This window comes from Lithobates pipiens, unplaced genomic scaffold (assembly GCF_037356315.1).
Source record: "Lithobates pipiens isolate NorthernLeopardFrog02 unplaced genomic scaffold, aLitPip1_a1.2 Scaffold_22, whole genome shotgun sequence".
NCBI lineage: Eukaryota > Metazoa > Chordata > Amphibia > Anura > Ranidae > Lithobates > Lithobates pipiens.
In genome coordinates this window covers 2,745,847-2,764,982 of record NW_027507784.1, presented here as the reverse complement: position 1 = coordinate 2,764,982, position 19,136 = coordinate 2,745,847, and positions in this window count along the sequence as shown.

Here is a 19,136-nt window from a genome sequence, read left to right as displayed (position 1 = left end):
TAATTTGTTACTTTCACTAACAGACAAATTTGAAAGGAAATTCCAATACCTATAATTTATTTGTTTATAACTATTATTAAAGTTTTTATTATTATTATTATTATTAATATTACTATTTATTACTAATAAATAATAATTCAAATTAAAAAAATCTAATAATGGTTAATAATTCATTACATTCACTAACAGCCAAATTTTAAAAGAAATTCCAATACCTATATTTTATTAGTTTATAACTATTATTATAGTTTTTTTTATTATTATTATTAATAAATAATAATAATCATTTTAAAAAACTACAGTAATGATCAATTTATTTACGTTCACTAACAGCAAAATTGGAAAGGCATTTCCAATATCTATAATTTATTAGTTTATAATTTTTATTTTTATTATTATTTATTATTAATAAATAATAATAATAATTTAAAAAATTATATTAATGGTTAATCATTTGTTAAGTTCATTGACAGCCATATTTGAAAGGAAATTCCAATACATATAATTTATTAATTTATAACTATTATTATAGTTTTTTTATTATTATTATTATTATTATTATTATTATTATTATTATTATTATTATTATTATCATTATTATGTATTAATAATAAATAAAAATAATAAAAAAAACTATATTAATGGTTAATAATTTGTTATATTCATTAACATCCAAATTTTAAAGGAAATCCCAATACCTATAATTTATTAGTTTATAACTATTATTATACTTTTTATTTGTATTATTTTATTATTATTATTATTATTATTAATAATAATAATTCAAAATAACCATAATAATGGTTAATAATTCGTTGCGTTCACTAACAGCCAAATTCGAAAGGAAATTCCAATACCTATAATTTATTCGTTTATAACTATTATTATAGTTTTATTATTATTATTATTATTATTAGTAGTAGTAGTAGTAGTAGTAGTAGTAGTAGTAGTAGTAGTATTATTGTTATTATTATTATTTTTATTAATTATAATAATAATAATAATTAAAAACTTTAATAAAACTGCAATAATGGTTAATAATTCATTACATTCACTAATAGCCAAATTTGAAAGAAAATTCCAATACCTATAATTGAATGGTTTATAACAATTATTATAGTTTTTATTATTATTAATATTGTTAATATTATTAATAAAAAAATAATAAAAAAACTTTAATAATGGTTAATAAATGTAATAATTTAATTATAATAGAAATCATTCAAATGTTTTTTGTTCTTTTGGACTTTCCAAATTTTAGTTCTTATTTTTGGATTTTCGTTCTTCAGATTTTCGTTCTTATTTTCTTATTTTTGTTCTTTTGTATTATCATTCTTATTTTCTGATTTTTGTTCTTTCAGAGGAAGGGGGGGGGGGGGGTCGCCCGTTTACGCCACTGAGTAGCCCCGCCCTCAGCTATATAACATCTGTCACCAGGAAGAAGCGTCACTCGGCCATTTTTTTTGTTTTGTTTTGTTTTTTTTGGCTCGTTGGCTCGTTGGGCGACGTGAGATGGATTTACATTTTTATTTTTTTATGTTTTAATATAGGGCTTGCCCCAAAGTGTCTCCTGTCTTTTTTACCATTTGTGACACTTTTTTTGTGACACCATGTACCCGTTACCAATTCACACAGGGGGGGTGGCCGGGATCTGGGGGTCCCCTTGTTAAAGGCGGCTTCCAGATTCCGATAAGCCCCCCGCCCGCAGACCCCCACAACCACCGGGCAAGGGTTGTGGGGATGAGGCCCTTGTCCCCATCAACATGGGAACAAGGTGTTTTGGGGGGCTATTCCAAAGCACCCTCCCCATGTTGAGGGCATGTGGCCTGGTACGTTTCAGGAGGGGGGGCGCTCTCTCGTCCCCCCTCATTTCCTGTGGCCTGCCAGGTTGTGTGCTTGGATAAGGGTCTGGTATGGATTTTGGGGGGGCCATTTTTTTTTTACATTTGGCGTGGGGTTCTCCTTAATTTCCATACCAGACCTGAAGGGCCTGGTAGTGGACTGTGGGGGGTACCCATGCTCTTTTTTCCAATGAGACCCCGACAATTCATTATAGATCAGTTTTAAATTACTTTTTTTCCTTTAGAAATGTCATTTTGCTTTCAGACAGTTCTAAGCACAGGAAACATGCGCCCCTTCACAGGCATACTATAGACACCCCCCAGGTACGAAATTTAAAGGAATATTTCACTTTTATTGTTTCACTCAATTTAAAATCACTGCTCCTGAAAAAACGGCCATTTTTAAAACTTTTTTTTGCATTGATCCATGTCCCCTGGGGCAGGACCCGGGTCCCAAACACTCCCCTGGGGCAGGACCCGGGTCCCCAAACACTTTTTATGACAATAACTTGCATATTAGCCTTTGAAATTAGCACTTTAGATTTTTTATGTTCGTGTCCCACAGACTTTAACGGTGTTCCGCGGGTTTCAAATTTGCCACGAACACCGCATAATGTTTGTTGTTCGCCGAACGTCCGAACAACCAAAGTTTGGCCTGAACGTTTGCTGGGGCCGAACCGTTCGCCCAACCCCTATCCATCCATCGCCATCCTCATTACCAGTGCCTGCTTCTTCAAATGTACAGAGGCTGGAAGAGGCCTGTGAGGAATCCAAACATAATAGTGGTCCTTATGTAATGACTGCCTTTTATTGTGACTGTTTGCTTTTATTTTTGGCTACACAATAAATGTTTTTTATGATTTTCTTAAAAGCCAGTTTTTATTTTACAGATTTTTCACTTTTTGAGACTTTCATGCCCCATGTTTATCAGTGCACAGAATATCACCTGAAGGGGGAAGATGGACACTCATTACCGGAGGGGGGAAGGTGGAGACTCATTACCGGAGGGGGGGGGGAGACTCATTACCGGAAAGGGAAGATGGAGACTCATTACCGGAGGGGGGAAGGTGGTGACTCATCACCTGAGGGAGGAAGATGGACACTCATTACTGGAGGGGGGAAGGTGGAGACTCATTACCGGAGGGGGGGAGATGGACATCCATTACCGGGGGGGGGTGGAGACTCATTACCGGAGGGGGGAGATGGAGACTCATTACCGGGGGGGGAGATGGAGACACATTACCGGAGGGGGGGAGATGGAGACAAATTACCGGAGGGGGGAGATGGAGACTCATTACCAGGGGGGGGGGAGATGGAGACTCATTACCGGAAAGGGAAGATGGTGACTCATTACCGGAGGAGGGGAGATGGAGACTCATTACCAGAAAGGGAAGATGGAGACTCATTACCGCAGAGGGGAGGTGGAGTCTCATCACTGGAGGAGGGGAGATGGAGACTCATTATCGGAAAGGGAAGATGGAGACTCATTACTGGAGAGGGGAAGATGGAGACTCATTCCCAAAGGGGGGAGGTAGAGATTCATCACCTGAGGGAGGAAGATGGAGCCACATTACAGAGGGGGGAGATGGAGACTCATTACCAGAGGGGGGTAAGGTGGAGACACTCATTACCGGAGGGGGAAAATGGACACTCATTACCGGAGGGGGGTGGAGACTCATTACCGGAGGGAGGGAGATGGACACCCATTACCGGAAGGGGGGAGATGGAAACTCATTACCGGAGGGGGGGAGATGGAAACTCATTACCGGAGGGGGGGAGATGGAAACTCATTACCGGAGGGGGGAAGATGGAGACTCATTACCGGAGGGGGGGAAGATGGAGACTCATTACTGGAAGGGGCAAGGTGGAAACTCATCACCTGAGGGTGAAGGTGAAAACACATTACCGGAGGGGGGAAGATGGAGATTCATTACCAGAGTGAGGGAAGGTGAAAACTCATCACCTGAGTGGGGAAGGTGGAGACTCATTACCGGAAGGGGGAAGGTGCAAACTCATCATCTGAGGGGGAAGGTGGAAACACATTATCAGAGGGGGGAAGATGGAGACTCATTAATGGAGGGGGAAGATGGAAACTCCTCATCTGAAGGGGAAGGTGGAAACACATTACCGGAGGGGGAAAGAAGGAGACTCATTACGGGAGGGGAGGAGGTGGAAACTCATCACCTGAGTGGGGAAGGTGGAGACACATTACTTGAGAGGGGAAGGTGGAGACTCATCTCCTAAAGGCGGATCCGCTGGACTGTTTTTCAGTCAGGTCCGATTGGACTACCACTTGTTCTCTATGGGACGGTGGATGTCAGTGGACATCCGATTCCATAAAATCTGCTAAAAACAGAAATATGGTGATACGTTCCCCATCCTGGAGGAGTGTCTACATTGGTTCTTTTCTCCAGTGATCCCTGGGCACTCCTGTGTCTCTAGTGATCCCTGGTGTTCCTTGGCTCTTGTGTCTCCAGTGACACCCGTGTCTACATTGATTCTGGTCTCCAGTAACCCCTGGGCACTCCTGTGTCTCTGGTGATCCCCGGTGTTCCTTGGCTCTTGTGTCTCCAGTGACACCCGTGTCTACATTGATTCTGGTCTCCAGTGACCCCTGGGCACTCCTGTGTCTCTGGTGATCCCCGGTGTTCCTTGGCTCTTGTGTCTCCAATGACAGCTGTGTCTACATTGATTCTGGTCTCCAGTAACCCCTGGGCACTCCTGTGTCTCTGGTGATCCCCGGTGTTCCTTGGCTCTTGTGTCTCCAGTGACAGCCGTGTCTACATTGGTTCTTGTCTCCAGTGACCCCTGGGCACTCCTGTGTCTCTAGTGATCCCCGGTGTTCCTTGGCTCTTGTGTCTCCAGTGACAGCTGTGTCTACATTGATTCTGGTCTCCAGTAACCCCTGGGCACTCCTGTGTCTCTGGTGATCCCCGGTGTTCCTTGGCTCTTGTGTCTCCAGTGACACCCGTGTCTACATTGATTCTGGTCTCCAGTAACCCCTGGGCACTCCTGTGTCTCTGGTGATCCCCGGTGTTCCTTGGCTCTTGTGTCTCCAGTGACACCCATGTCTACATTGATTCTGGTCTCCAGTGACCCCTGGGCATTCCTGTGTTTCAAGTGACTCCTGTGTCTCTGGTGATCCCCGATGATCCTTGGCTCTTGTGTCTCCAGTGACACCTGGGTCTACATTGGTTCTTGTCTCCAGCGACCCCTGCCTGTCCAGTTTCCCTTGTGACTCCCCTGCATCCCATGTCACCCGATGACCCCCGAGTATCCTTGTCATCGTGTGACTCCAGTGCTCACTGTGCACCTCCGTGAGACCCGTGCCTCCCCACATCCTCAGGTGCTCTCCTGTATTTTCTCTCTCCCTGTGGATATGGGTCCCTGACTGTGAACATGAAGCCCACAAACTGGTGGCTGAAAGTGATAAATCTCTAGCAGTCATGGGGGTCATTTCCTTTAGCTTGAAAAAAAAAGTACAAATATAAAAAAAACAAAAAACTTTACATTAATTATAAACCCCTCTATGGATTTCCATTTCATGTTTTAGGTTTATGGCGTCCAATGAAGGCGTATTGTACCAGGATGGACGGAGCACCAAGACAGAAATCTTTCCCGATCACTAGTCTCTGATAATATCCAAAGACACCGGTGTGTGCCGGCGGGTAACACAAATCTCCGCCATGACTAGGATTACACGGAGCTCAGTGCAGATCATTTGTATAAAGAAGAACACAGACATGAAGTACGATACGTCTCATCAAAATATCCTTCATTTCCATAACGATGGAGGAGATCTCCACTGTGATTGGTAAATTGTCTCTCCTGATCGAAACCAAAGCCAGACTCGTGTGATGGGTCCAGGTTGTATATTTTGTGGAATCCCTCAAAGAAAATACATCAATGTATTTATACAGGATGTGCTGACATATTTTCATTGGGTAAAAAAAAACACAAAAAAAAAAGTTTGTTGTTTTAACAAAAAAGAAGACCCTTGTACCATTTACCCAATTTATACCAGAGCAACATGAACATCCCTGCAGAATATTCCTCAAATTAGACGGCATCCGGAAAGTATTCACAGTGCTTCACTTTTTCCACATTTTGTTATGTTTGCCTTATTCCAAAATATATTACATTCATTATTTTTGTTTAAAATCCTTGCAAATTTCATAAATATATAATAGGAAAAACTGCCATGTAAATAAGTATCACAGGCTCCTCCCATGTACATAAGTATCACAGACTCCTCCCATGTACATAAGTATCACAGACTCCTCCCATGTACATAAGTATCACAGGCTCCTCCCATGTACATAAGTATCACAGGCTCCTCCCATGTACATAAGTATCACAGGCTCCTCCCATGTACATAAGTATCACAGACTCCTCCCATGTACATAAGTATCACAGGCTCCTCCCATGTACATAAGTATCACAGGCTCCTCCCATGTACATAAGTATCACAGGCTCCTCCCATGTACATAAGTATCACAGGCTCCTCCCATGTACAAAAGTATCACAGGCTCCTCCCATGTACATAAGTATCACAGGCTCCTCCCATGTACATAAGTATCACAGGCTCCTCCCATGTACATAAGTATCACAGGCTCCTCCCATGTACATAAGTATCACAGGCTCCTCCCATGTACATAAGTATCACAGGCTCCTCCCATGTACATAAGTATCACAGACTCCTCCCATGTACATAAGTATTACAGACTCCACCCATGTACATAAGTATCACAGACTCCTCCCATGTACATAAGTATCACAGGCTCCTCCCATGTACATAAGTATCACAGGCTCCTCCCATGTACATAAGTATCACAGGCTCCTCTCGTGTACATAAGTATCATAGGCTCCTCCCATGTACATAAGTATCACAGACTCCTCCCATGTACATAAGTATTACAGACTCCACCCATGTACATAAGTATCACAGACTCCTCCCATGTACATAAGTATCACAGGCTCCTCCCATGTACATAAGTATCACAGGCTCCTCCCATGTACATAAGTATCACAGGCTCCTCTCGTGTACATAAGTATCACAGGCTCCTCCCATGTACATAAGTATCACAGGCTCCTCCCATGTACATAAGTATCACAGGCTCCTCCCATGTACATAAGTATCACAGACTCCTCCCATGTACATAAGTATTACAGACTCCACCCATGTACATAAGTATCACAGACTCCTCCCATGTACATAAGTATCACAGGCTCCTCCCATGTACATAAGTATCACAGGCTCCTCCCATGTACATAAGTATCACAGGCTCCTCTCGTGTACATAAGTATCATAGGCTCCTCCCATGTACATAAGTATCACAGGCTCCTCCCGTGTACATAAGTATCACAGACTCCACCCATGTACATAAGTATCACAGACTCCTCCCATGTACATAAGTATCACAGGCTCCTCTCATGTACATAAATATCACAGGCTCCTCCCTCCTCCCATGTACATAAGTATCACAGGCTCCTCCCATGTACATAAATATCACAGGCTCCTCCCTCCTCCCATGTACATAAGTATCACAGGCTCCTCCCATGTACATAAGTATCACAGGCTCCTCTCATGTACATAAGTATCACAGGCTCCTCTCATGTACATAAGTATCACAGGCTCCTCCCATGTACATAAGTATCACAGGCTCCTCCCATGTACATAAGTATCACAGACTCCTCCCATGTACATAAGTATTACAGACTCCTCTCATGTACATAAGTATCACAGGCTCCTCCCGTGTACATAAGTATCACAGGCTCCTCCCGTGTACATAAGTATCACAGGCTCCTCTCATGTACATAAGTATCACAGGCTCCTCCCGTGTACATAAGTATCACAGACTCATCCCATGTACATAAGTATCACAGACTCCTCCCATGTACATAAGTATCACAGACTCCTCCCATGTACATAAGTATCACAGGCTCCTCCCATGTACATAAGTATCACAGGCTCCTCCCGTGTACATAAGTATCACAGACTCCACCCATGTACATAAGTATCACAGACTCCTCCCATGTACATAAGTATCACAGACTCCTCCCATGTACATAAGTATCACAGGCTCCTCCCATGTACATAAGTATCACAGGCTCCTCCCATGTACATAAGTATCACAGGCTCCTCCCATGTACATAAGTATCACAGGCTCCTCCCATGTACATAAGTATCATAGGCTCCTCTCATGTACATAAGTATCACAGGCTCCTCCCGTGTACATAAGTATCACAGGCTCCTCTCGTGTACATAAGTATCACAGGCTCCTCCCGTGTACATAAGTATCACAGGCTCCTCTCATGTACATAAGTATCACAGACTCCTCCCATGTACATAAGTATCACAGGCTCCTCCCATGTACATAAGTATCACAGACTCCTCCCATGTACATAAGTATCACAGGCTCCTCCCGTGTACATAAGTATCACAGGCTCCTCCCATGTACATAAATATCACAGGCTCCTCCCTCCTCCCATGTACATAAGTATCACAGGCTCCTCCCATGTACATAAATATCACAGGCTCCTCCCTCCTCCCATGTACATAAGTATCACAGGCTCCTCCCATGTACATAAGTATCACAGGCTCCTCCCATGTTCATCTTTCCCTCGATCCTGACTAGTCTCCCAGTTCCTGCCACTGAAAAACATCCCCACAGCATGATGCTGCCACCACCATGCTTCACTGTTGGTATGGGCGTCCGCAGCAGGGGGCAAGGGGTGTCAAGTGCCCCCACTGGAATCCCCAAGGTGTTGCAGCCGCCGCCATGCTGCATGTTTTTTTACTGAGTCCGCTGGCGGCTGCATCCTCCGCTCTCTCCTCTGGATCACAGCGCTGGCTGGCTCTGTGTTCGGCGGCCGCTCTGTAACATGCCCCCCCCCAGATCTGCTCGTGTGATAGTAGAGAGAATCAACGTTCCGCCTATCACATGAGTCGGTCTGGGGGGGGGGGGCGGGACTGTGTTACAGAGTGGCCGCCGAACACAGAGCTAACCAGCACTGTGATCCAGAGGAGTAGATGCCCATCTGTACAGCCCGCCCTGTGTGCCACAGTACCTGGGTAGGAGGATTGGGGGGGGGCTGCAGTGCTCTCCTCCACCACCAAACTCTCTTGCCCCCCCAGTGCTCTCCTCCACCACCACACTCTCCTGCCCCCCCCCCCCAGTGCTCTCCTCCACCACCACACTCTCCTGCCCCCCCCAGTGCTCTCCTCCACCACCACACTCTCCTGCCCCCCCCAGTGCTCTCCTCCACCACCACACTCTCCTGCTCCCCCCAGTGCTCTCCTCCACCACCACACTCTCCTACCCCCCCAGTGCTCTCCTCCACCACCACACTCTCCTGCCCCCCCCCCCCAGTGCTCTCCTCCACCACCACACTCTCCTGCTCCCCCCAGTGCTCTCCTCCACCACCACACTCTCCTTCCCCCCCCCAGTGCTCTCCTCCACCGCCACACTCTCCTGCCCCCCCCTGCTCTCCTCCACCACCACACTCTCCTGCCCCCCCAGTGCTCTCCTCCACCACCACCCTCTCCTGCCCCCCCTCTCTCCTCCACCACCACACTCTCCTGCCCCCCCTGACTCTCCTCCACCACCACCCTCTCCTGCCCCCCCTGCTCTTCTCCACCACCACACTCTCCTGCCCCCCCCCCCCAGTGCTCTCCTCCACCACCACACTCTCCTGCCCCCCCCACCTGCTCTCCTCCACCACCACCCTCTCCTGCCCTCCCTGCTCTCCTCCACCACCACACTCTCCTGCCCCCCCCAGTGCTCTCCTCCACCACCACCCTCTCCTGCCCCCCGTGCTCTCCTCCACCACCACACTCTTCTGCCCCCCAGTGCTCTCCTCTCCGCCATCACACTCTCCTGCCCCCCCCCAGTGCTCTCCTCCACCACCACACTCTCCTGCCCCCCGTGCTCTCCTCCGCCACCACACTCTCCTGCCCCCCCAGTGCTCTCCTCCACCACCACACTCTCCTGCCCCCCAGTGCTCTCCTCCACCACCACACTCTCCTGTCCCCCCAGTGCTCTCCTCCACCACCACACTCTCCTGCCCCCTGTGCTCTCCTCCACCACCACACTCTCCTGCCCCCCTGCTCTCCCCATCCTTCTCTAGCCACCATCCCAGTTCTCTCCACTCCCCCCAGTGCTCTCCCCCCTGCTCTCCACTCCCCGCCAGTGCTCTCCACTCCCCCCCAGTGCTCTCCACTCCCCCCAGTGCTCTCCCCCTTGTCCCCCCCAGTGCTCTCCTCCACCACACTCTCCTGCCCCCCCCCACTGTTTTCTCCTCCCCTGTTCTTGCTGCCCCCTGCTCTCCAGCTCTCCCCATCCTTCTCTAGCCACCATCCCAGTGCTCTCCCCCCCTGTCCCCCCCAGTGCTCTCCCCCCCTGTTCCCCCCAGTGCTCTCCACTCCCCCCAGTCCTCTCCCCACCGTGCTCTCCCCCCTGTTCTTCCCCCAGTGCTTCCCCCCTGTTCTTTCCCCCCAGTGCTCTCCACTCCCTCCAGTGCTCTCCCCCTGTTCTCCCCCCCAGTGCCCTCCACTCCCCCCAGTTCTCTCCCCCCCCCTGTTCTTTCTCCCCCCCCCCCAGTGCTCTCCCCCTACTCTTTCCCCCCCAGTGCTATCCCCTCCATTTGGTGGACACAGTGAGGCTGCATTTGGTGGGCACAGTGAGGCTGAATTTGGTGGGCACAGTTAGGCTGCATTTGATGGGCACAGTGAGGCTGCATTTGGTGGGCACAGTGAGGCTGCATTTGGAGGGCACAGTGAGGCTGCATTTGGTGGGCACAGTGAGGCTGTATTTGATGGGTACTGGTGAGGCTGCATTGAGCTCTTGCATCAAGTCTGCAGTCTCTGACCATTTCCTGTAGCATGTCTGCAGTCTCTGAGGGAGTCTGGAGAGGAGTCAAGAGTGGGAGCGCCGCCGGGATGGGGGTTATGGGGGAAGTCAGACTTGTGTGGACTGTGGACAGGAGACTATAGGATAAAACCAGAGCCACCAAGCTGGAGCCGACTGACTGAGCCCTGCACAGTGCACCTGAGAGGAGGTCAGTGAAAGCACCACCAGGCCAGTCGGGGGGGGGGGGGGGTCACTGATGTAAGGGGGAGTGAATACGATAATGTAAGGGGCACTGATATAAAGGGTTTCCTCCTTATATTAGTAACCCACCCCCCTTACCTTAGAGTATTCTTTCTGCAGAAGGTGCCCCCCCACGTTCTGAGTTTCTGGGGTCCCCCTTGATGATTGATCACTTACCACTATTAACTGGAATTTGAATATATATATATATATAACGCCCTATGTGAGTTCATATCTATATGTAATACGCTCTTGGGCATTGGCGTCCGCAAGGTTCCTCAGGTGGCTGGGTACCAGGCCCATATAGCCTAGAGAATGTACATCTCTTTACATTGCAATACATCTGTTGTTGTCATATTTTTATCTTGATGAAAACAGCCAATCCAGTGACAGTATGAGATGAATATATGGCCACAACAGATGTATTGCAATGTAAACAGATGTACATTCTCTAGGCCAGGGATATGCAGTTAGCGGACCTCCAGCTGTTGCAGAACTACAAGTCCCATGAGGCATAGCAACATTCTGACAGCCACAAGCATGACACCCAGAGGCAGAGGCATGATGGGACTTGTAGTTTTGCAGCAGCTGGAGGTCCGCTAATTGCATATCCCTGCTCTAGGCTATATGGGCCTGGAACACAGCCACCAGAGTCACTCCCAATACAAAGTGAAGGTGAATTATCTCTTATATAACACAAATGTATTACCAGTGGAAAGATTTTCATGAGATTGTCGAAAAGGGGCGGAGCATGAGTGGTCTCAAAATGATGCCCCCCCCCCCTTGGAAAAAGTTGTGCGGATGCCCATGACTGTTGGGGATATTATTGGCCAGATGATGGGCAGTGCCTGGTTTCCTCCAGACGTGACGCTTTCCATTAAGGCCAAAGAGTTCAATCTTTGTCTCATTAGACCAGAGAATTTTTGTTTCTCATGGTCTGAGAGTCCTTCAGGTGCCTTTTGGAAAACTCCAGATGGGTTGTCATGTGCCTTTTACTGAGGAGTGGCTTTCGTCTGGCCACTCTATCATACAGGCCTGATTGGTGGAGGGCTGCAGAGAAGGTTGTTCTTTGGTCTTCATGGCTATGATTGTGCTCTGACATGCACTGTTAGCTGTGGGACCTTCTATAGGCAGGTGTGTGCCTTTCCAAATCATGTCCAATCAACCGAATTTACCACAGGTGACCTCCAATCAAGTTGTAGAAACATCTCAAGGATGATTAGTGGAAACAGGAGGCACCTGAGCTCAATTGTGAGTGTCATGACAAAGGCTGTGATACGCACAAAAGTAAGTACACCCCTGACATTTGCGTAAATCTTTTCTTCTCTGTTTTCATGTGACAACACTGAAGAAATGACACTTGTCTACAATGTAAAGTAGTGAGTGTACAGCTTGTATAACAGTGTAAATTTCCTGTCCCCTCAAAATGACTCAACACACAGCCATTAATGGCAACAAAAGTCAGTACACCCCTAAGTGAAAATGTCCAAATTGGGCCCAATGTGTCAATATTTTGTGTGGCCGCCATTATTTTCCAGCACTGCCTTCACCCTCTTGGGCATGGAGGTCAGCAGAGCTTCACAGGTCACCACTGGAGTCCTCTTCCCCTCCCCCATGATGACATCACGGAGCTGGTGGATGTTGGAGACCTTGCGCTCCTCCACCTTCCGTCTGATGATGTCCCACAGATGATCAATAGGGTTTAGGTCTGGAGACATGCTTGGCCAGTCCATCACCTTCACCCTCAGCTTCTTTAGCAAGGCAGTGGTGGTGTTGGAGGTGTGTTTGGGGTGGTTATCATGTTGGAATACTGCCCTGCGGCCCAGTCTCTGAAGGGAGGGGATCATGCTCTGCTTCAGTATGCAGGCATGTACTGGCCATAGGGACTATAGGGAGTTTCCCGGTGGGCCGATGGCTCAGTGGGCCGGTTCCAGTGACAGCCAGTGGCATCGCTGGGGGGGGGGGGACTTTTGGGGCTATAGCCCCGAATCTAGGGCCCATAGCCCTGAGTCGGTCCAGGAGTCCCCAACCACAGGGTCCCAGCCCACTACCCGCCCTCTTTCTGGTGACCCTAATGTAAGGAGGTGCTGTCTGGGGACCCTGATGTAAGAGAGAGGCTCTCTGTGGACCCGGATGTAAGGGGGGGCTCTGCGGGGACCTGGATGTAAGGGGTTGGCTCTCTAGGGACCCTGATGTAAGGCGGATGATCTCTGGGGACTCTGATGTAAGAGGGGCTCTCTGGGGACCCTGATGTAAGGGGAAGGCTATATGGGGACCCTGATGTAAGGGGAGGCTCTCTGGGGACCCTGATGTAAGTGGGGGGCTCTCTGGGGACCCAGATGTAAGGAGTGGCCCTCTGGGGACCCTGATGTAAGGGGAGGCTCCCTGGGGATCCTGATGTAAGTGGGGGGCTCTTTGGGGACCCAGATGTAAGTGGGGGGCTCTCTGGGGACCCAGATGTAAGGAGGGGCCCTCTGGGGACCCTGATGTAAGGGGAAGGCTATATGGGGACCCTGATGTAAGGGGAGGCGCTCTGGGCACCCTGATGTAAGTGGGGGGCTCTCTGGGGACCCTGATGTAAGGGGGGCTCTCTTGGGGCTTTTTTGCCCAATTGCGTACAGTTTATATACTGTTTTTTGCGTGTTTGCAAAATTAAAGTGGGCCGGTCTGGATGAAGTCTAGGGCCAAATTTTTGTCCCAGTCCAGCCCTGTCAGTATGTCACAGTACATGTTGGCATTCATGGTCCCCTCAATGATCTGTAGCCCCCCAGTGCCGGCAGCACTCATGCAGCCCCAGACCATGACACTCCCACCACCATGCCTGACTGCAGACAAGACACACTTGTCTTTGTTCTCCTCCCCTGGTTGCCCCCACACACGCCTGACACCATCTGACACCAAATACCTTTATCTTGGTCTCATCAGACCACAGGACATGGTTCCAGTAATCCATCTCCTTAGTCTGCTTGTCTTCAGCAAACTGTTTGTGGTCTTTCTTGTGCATCATCTTTAGAAGAGGCTTCCTTCTGGGAGGACAGCCATGCAGACCAATTTGATGCAGTGTGTGGCGTATGGTCTGAGCACTGACAGGCTGACCCCCCCACCCCTACAACCTCTGCAGCCATGCAGACCAATTTGATGCAGTGTGCGGCGTATGTAAAGTGTCATTTCTTCAGTGTTGTCACATGAAAACATAGAATAAAATATTTACAAAAATGGGAGGGGTGTATCCACTTTTGTGAGATTCAGTATTAACCACTTGAAGACCCGGCCTTTTCTGGCACTCTTTGTTTAAAAGATTAAATCAGTATTTTTTTTTCCTAGAAAATTACTTAGAAACCCCAAGCATTATATTTTCTGTTTCAGCAGAGACCCTAGAGAATAAAATAACGATTGCAATATTTTATGTCACACGGTATTTGAACAGCAGTCTTTCAAATGCATTTTTTTTTTTTTTAAATACACTTTAATTATAAAACAAAAAAATACAATATTTGACACATTTTTTTTTTTTAATCTGAAAGATGATGTTAGATACCTAACATGTCGTGCTTTAAAATTGAGAACGATCGTTGAATGGCAACAAACTACAGTACTTAAAAATCTCCATAGTCGATGCTTTAAAAATGTTTACAGGTCTCCTGCTTAGAATAACAGAGGAGGTCTTGGGCTAGAATTATTGCTCTCACTCTAATGTTTGTGGCGATACGTCACATGTGTGTTATGAGTGCTTACCTACGTATGCGTTCACTTCTATGCGTGAGCTCCTAGGGACAGGGCGATTTAAAGAAAAAAAAATCCCCCCCCCCCGGTTCGGTTGGCACCAGAACCAGCGAACAGACCTAAACTTTGTGTGAACTTTAGAACCCTATTAAAGTCTATGGGACTCCAACGTTCAAAATTTAAAGTGCTAATTTTAAAGGGTAATATGCAAGTTACTGTCCTAAAAAGTGGTTGGGGACCCGGGTCCTGCCCCAGGGGACATGTATCAATGAGCATTACATCAGAGAGGGGCAGGGTCACCCGTATGTCACTGAGCTTTCCCTTTGCATCAGAGGGGGCGGGGTCAGGCGATGGGTGGCCCCGCCCTCCTCATATAAGAAATGTCAGGCTGCTGGGATCCCTGCGGTGTCTCCACCGGTGAAGACAGAGGATGGATGGCTGCGCTGGATGGATCACCCATCGCTGGATCAGAACAGCCATCGCTGGACCCCGGGGAGATGATTACCATCACTGGATAGCAAGAGTGGATTACCACCGCTTTAAAAAAAAAAATGTAATAAAGGACTTTTGCAACGGTGTGTGTGTCTTTTTTAACATTCCTTTACACTTTCTTTGTGAAATGGTAGAGGTACTTTTGTACCCCCTTACCATTTCAAACAGGGGGCGGGATCTGGGGGTCCCCTTGTTAAAGGGGGCTTCCAGATTCTGATAAGCCCCCCGCCCGCAGACCCCCACAACCACCGGCTTGGGTTGTGGGGATGAGGCCCTTGTCCTCATCAACATGGGGACATGGTGCTTTGAGGGGTCACAGACCCCCAAAGCATCCTCCCAATGTTGAGGGCATGTGGCCTGGTATGGTTCAGGAGGGGGGGCGCTCTCTGCCCCCCCCCTCTTTTCCTGCGGCCTGCCAGGTTGCGTGCTCAGATAAAGGGTCTGGTATGGATTTTTAGGGGGAACGCCACACCATTTTTTTTTTAATTTGGCGTGGAGTTCCCCTTAAAATCCATACCAGACAGAGGCCTCCAGATATCGCCACCCATATAAGTGGTACATAGTTACTCCTATAGGACCTTCAGGCCCTCTTGCTTTTTGCTTTGGATTCCTCTTAAAACCCATACCAGGCTCTTATTAAGGATGAGGGTCTATTATGTAGTATTGAGGAACATCGCCCCAATTTTTCACCAATTTTTCATTTTTGGTGTGTGTGGGAGGTCCCCTGTTGACATCTTTAGCAGACTCTCATCTAGAATAAAGGTCTGGTATAGATAGATGAAGAGAATATCCTGCCAGTTAGCAGCAACTTAGCCTCTTGGTGCCAGGCCAGCAAGTGGGCCTTGGTGCCAAGTAGCTGCATATTTGCGTGTATCAGTGCAAAAAACAGCCCTGCCGCGAAGGCCCTGCGCCCTCCCGACACAGTCACCGGCGGCTAGCGGAAAGCTTTCCAATCATCTGACCACCATGACAGCCAATCACAGCGGTCACATGATCATAGACCCCGCCTCCCGGTATCCTAAATACCTTAAAAGGCCAGTAGGTGCTGGCTCCAAACGGTTAACTCCTTCAATACAGTGCACTTTCACCCCCTTCCTGCCCAGACCAATTTTCAGCTTTCAGTGCTGTCACATTTTGAATGACAATTACTCATGTGACACTGTACATATTATCATTTTTTTTCACACAAATAGAGCTTTCTTTTGGGGGTATTTAATCACCACTGGAGGTTTTATTTTTTGCTAAATAAATGAAAAAGACCAAAAATTTGGGGTAAAAAGTTCATAGTTTGTTATAAAATTTTTGCAAACAGGTAATTGTTCTCCTTCACTGATAGAGGGCATTGATAGGCACCGATAAAGAGGCACTGAAAGTCTGCACTGATGGGCTCTGATAGTCAACACTGATAGGTAGCACTGATGGGCACTGATAGCTGGCACTGATGGGCACTAATAGGCAGCATTGATCGACGGCACTGATAGGCGTCACTGAAGGGCACTGATAGGTGGTACTGAATGGCACTGATAGGTGACACTGAAGGGCACTGATAGGCAGCACTGAAGGGCACTGATAGGTGGTACTGAAGGGCACTGATGGGCATTGATAGGTGGCACTGAAGGGCACTGATAGGCTCTGATAGGCAGCACTGATAAGCTGCACTGATAGTCAGCACTGATGGGCACTGATAGGTGGCACTGATGGGCACTAATAGGCAGCACTGATAAGCTGCACTGATAGTCAGCACTGATGGGCACTGATAGGTGGCACTGATGGGCACTAATATGCAGCACTGATAGGCAGCACTGATCGACAGCACTGATGAACACTGATAGGGCACTGATAGGAACTGATAGGTGGAACTGAAGGGCACTGATAGGCTCTGATAGGCAGCACTGATAAGCAGCACTGATAGTCATCACTGATAGGCAGCACTGATGGGCATTGATAGGTGCTGCTGAATGGCACTGATAGGCGGCACTGAAGGGCACTGTTCAATGGCACTGATGGGCACTGATAGGCAGCACTGATAGGTGGCACTGAAGGGACTGATAGGTGGCACTGATAGGCAGCACTGATGGACTCTGTTAGATGACACTGATAGGCAGCACTGATGGGAACTTTTAGGTGGCGCTGGTGGGCACTGTTGGCACTGCACTGATAATCAGTGCCCTGATTATCAGTGCCAATGTCCCTTTAGCACAAGCTGGTTATTGGCTGTCAGAGTGAGGAAAGGAATGCCGATAACCGGCTTGTGTTTACATCTGTGATCAGCTGTCATTGGACACAGCTGATCACGTAGTGGGCTGTGATTGGCCCTTTACCCCGGTCTGTGATCAGTGGCATCCGAAGGGTAGTGTAATCACAGCATGGCGACCGGCGCACGCCGATATACGTTGGCAGAATAGCACGGAAAGGCAAATGGGTGTACAGGTACGTCCTGTTAAATTTGCCGCCATGCCATCACGTGTGTGCTGCCGGATGGGACCTCCATCAGTCTGATCGCGGGTCCTGTGGACTTGATCGCCGCGAGGATACCCGCGATCGTCTCACGGGGAGGAAGAATGGGGAGATACCAATGTAAACAAGCATCTCCCCGTTCTGGACACTGATCTCTGCTCCCTGTGATTGGATCAGAGATCATTGATGTGTCACATGTAGCCACGCCCCCCACAGTTAGAAACACACCCCAGGGCTCACTTAACCTCTACACTGCCCCCTAGTGGTTAACCCCTTCCCTGCCAGTGTCATTTACACAGGAATCAGTGCATTCGTATAGCACTGATTGCTGTATAAATGACAATGGTCCCAAAAATGTGTCAAAATCGTCCGATGTGTCCGCCACAATGTCGCAGTCACGATAAAAATCGCTGATCGCCGCCATTACTAGTAAAAAAAAAAATTATTAATAAAAATGGCATAAAACTATCCTCTATTTTGTAAACGCTATAAATTTTGCGCACACCAATCAATAATCGCTTATTGCGTTTTTTTTTTTACCAAAAATATGTAGAAGAATACGTATCGGCCTAAACTGAGGGAAAAAAATGTTTTGTTTTTTTTAAATATTTTTTTGGGGGGATATTTATTATAACAAAAAGTTAAAAATAATGCGGTTTTTTTCAAAATTGACGCTTTATTTTTTTCGTTTATAGTGCAAAAAATAAAAACCGCAGAGGTGATCGAATACCACCAAAAAGAAAAGCTCTATTTGTGGGGGGGGGGAAAAAAAAGATGTCAGTTTTGTTTGGGAGCCGCGTCGCACGACCGCGCAATTGTCAGTTAAAGCGACGCAGCGCCGAATTCGCCAAAAAGTGGTCCGGTCTGCAAAATGGTCCGGGGCTGACGTGGTTAAGCATTATTATAAGAGCTGCTCTGAACACAATTTTTTACTGTTGTACTTTATGCTTTGCTATATGTCCCCCACTGCAGTGCCCCCTCCCCCCTCCCCCATCCATGCCGTCTGTTTGATTTCCCCTAGACAGACACACAGACAGGAATATCCAAAGACACCGGTGTGTGCCGGCGGGTGACACAAATCTCCGCCATGGCTAGGATTACACGGAGCTCAGTGCAGATCATTTGTATAACGAGAAGAACACAGACATGAAGTACGATACGTCTCATCAAAATATCCTTCATTTCCATAACGATGGAGGAGATCTCCACTGTGACCTGTAAATTGCCTCTCCGGATCCTGTTCTCCGACTGCCTGGAAAACCAAAGCCGGACTCGTGTGATGGGTCCGGGTTCATCTGAGAAAGAAAATTGTTATTAACCACTTGCTTACTGGGCACTTAAACCCCCCTCAGTCCCAGACCAATTTTCAGCTTTCAGCGCTGTCGCACTTTGAATGACAATTGCGCGGTCATACAACACTGTACCCAAATGACATTTTTATCATTTTTTTCCCACAAATAGAGCTTTCTTTTGGTGGTATTTAGTTACAGCTCGGAGTTTTATTTTTTGCTAAACAAACAAAAAAAGATGC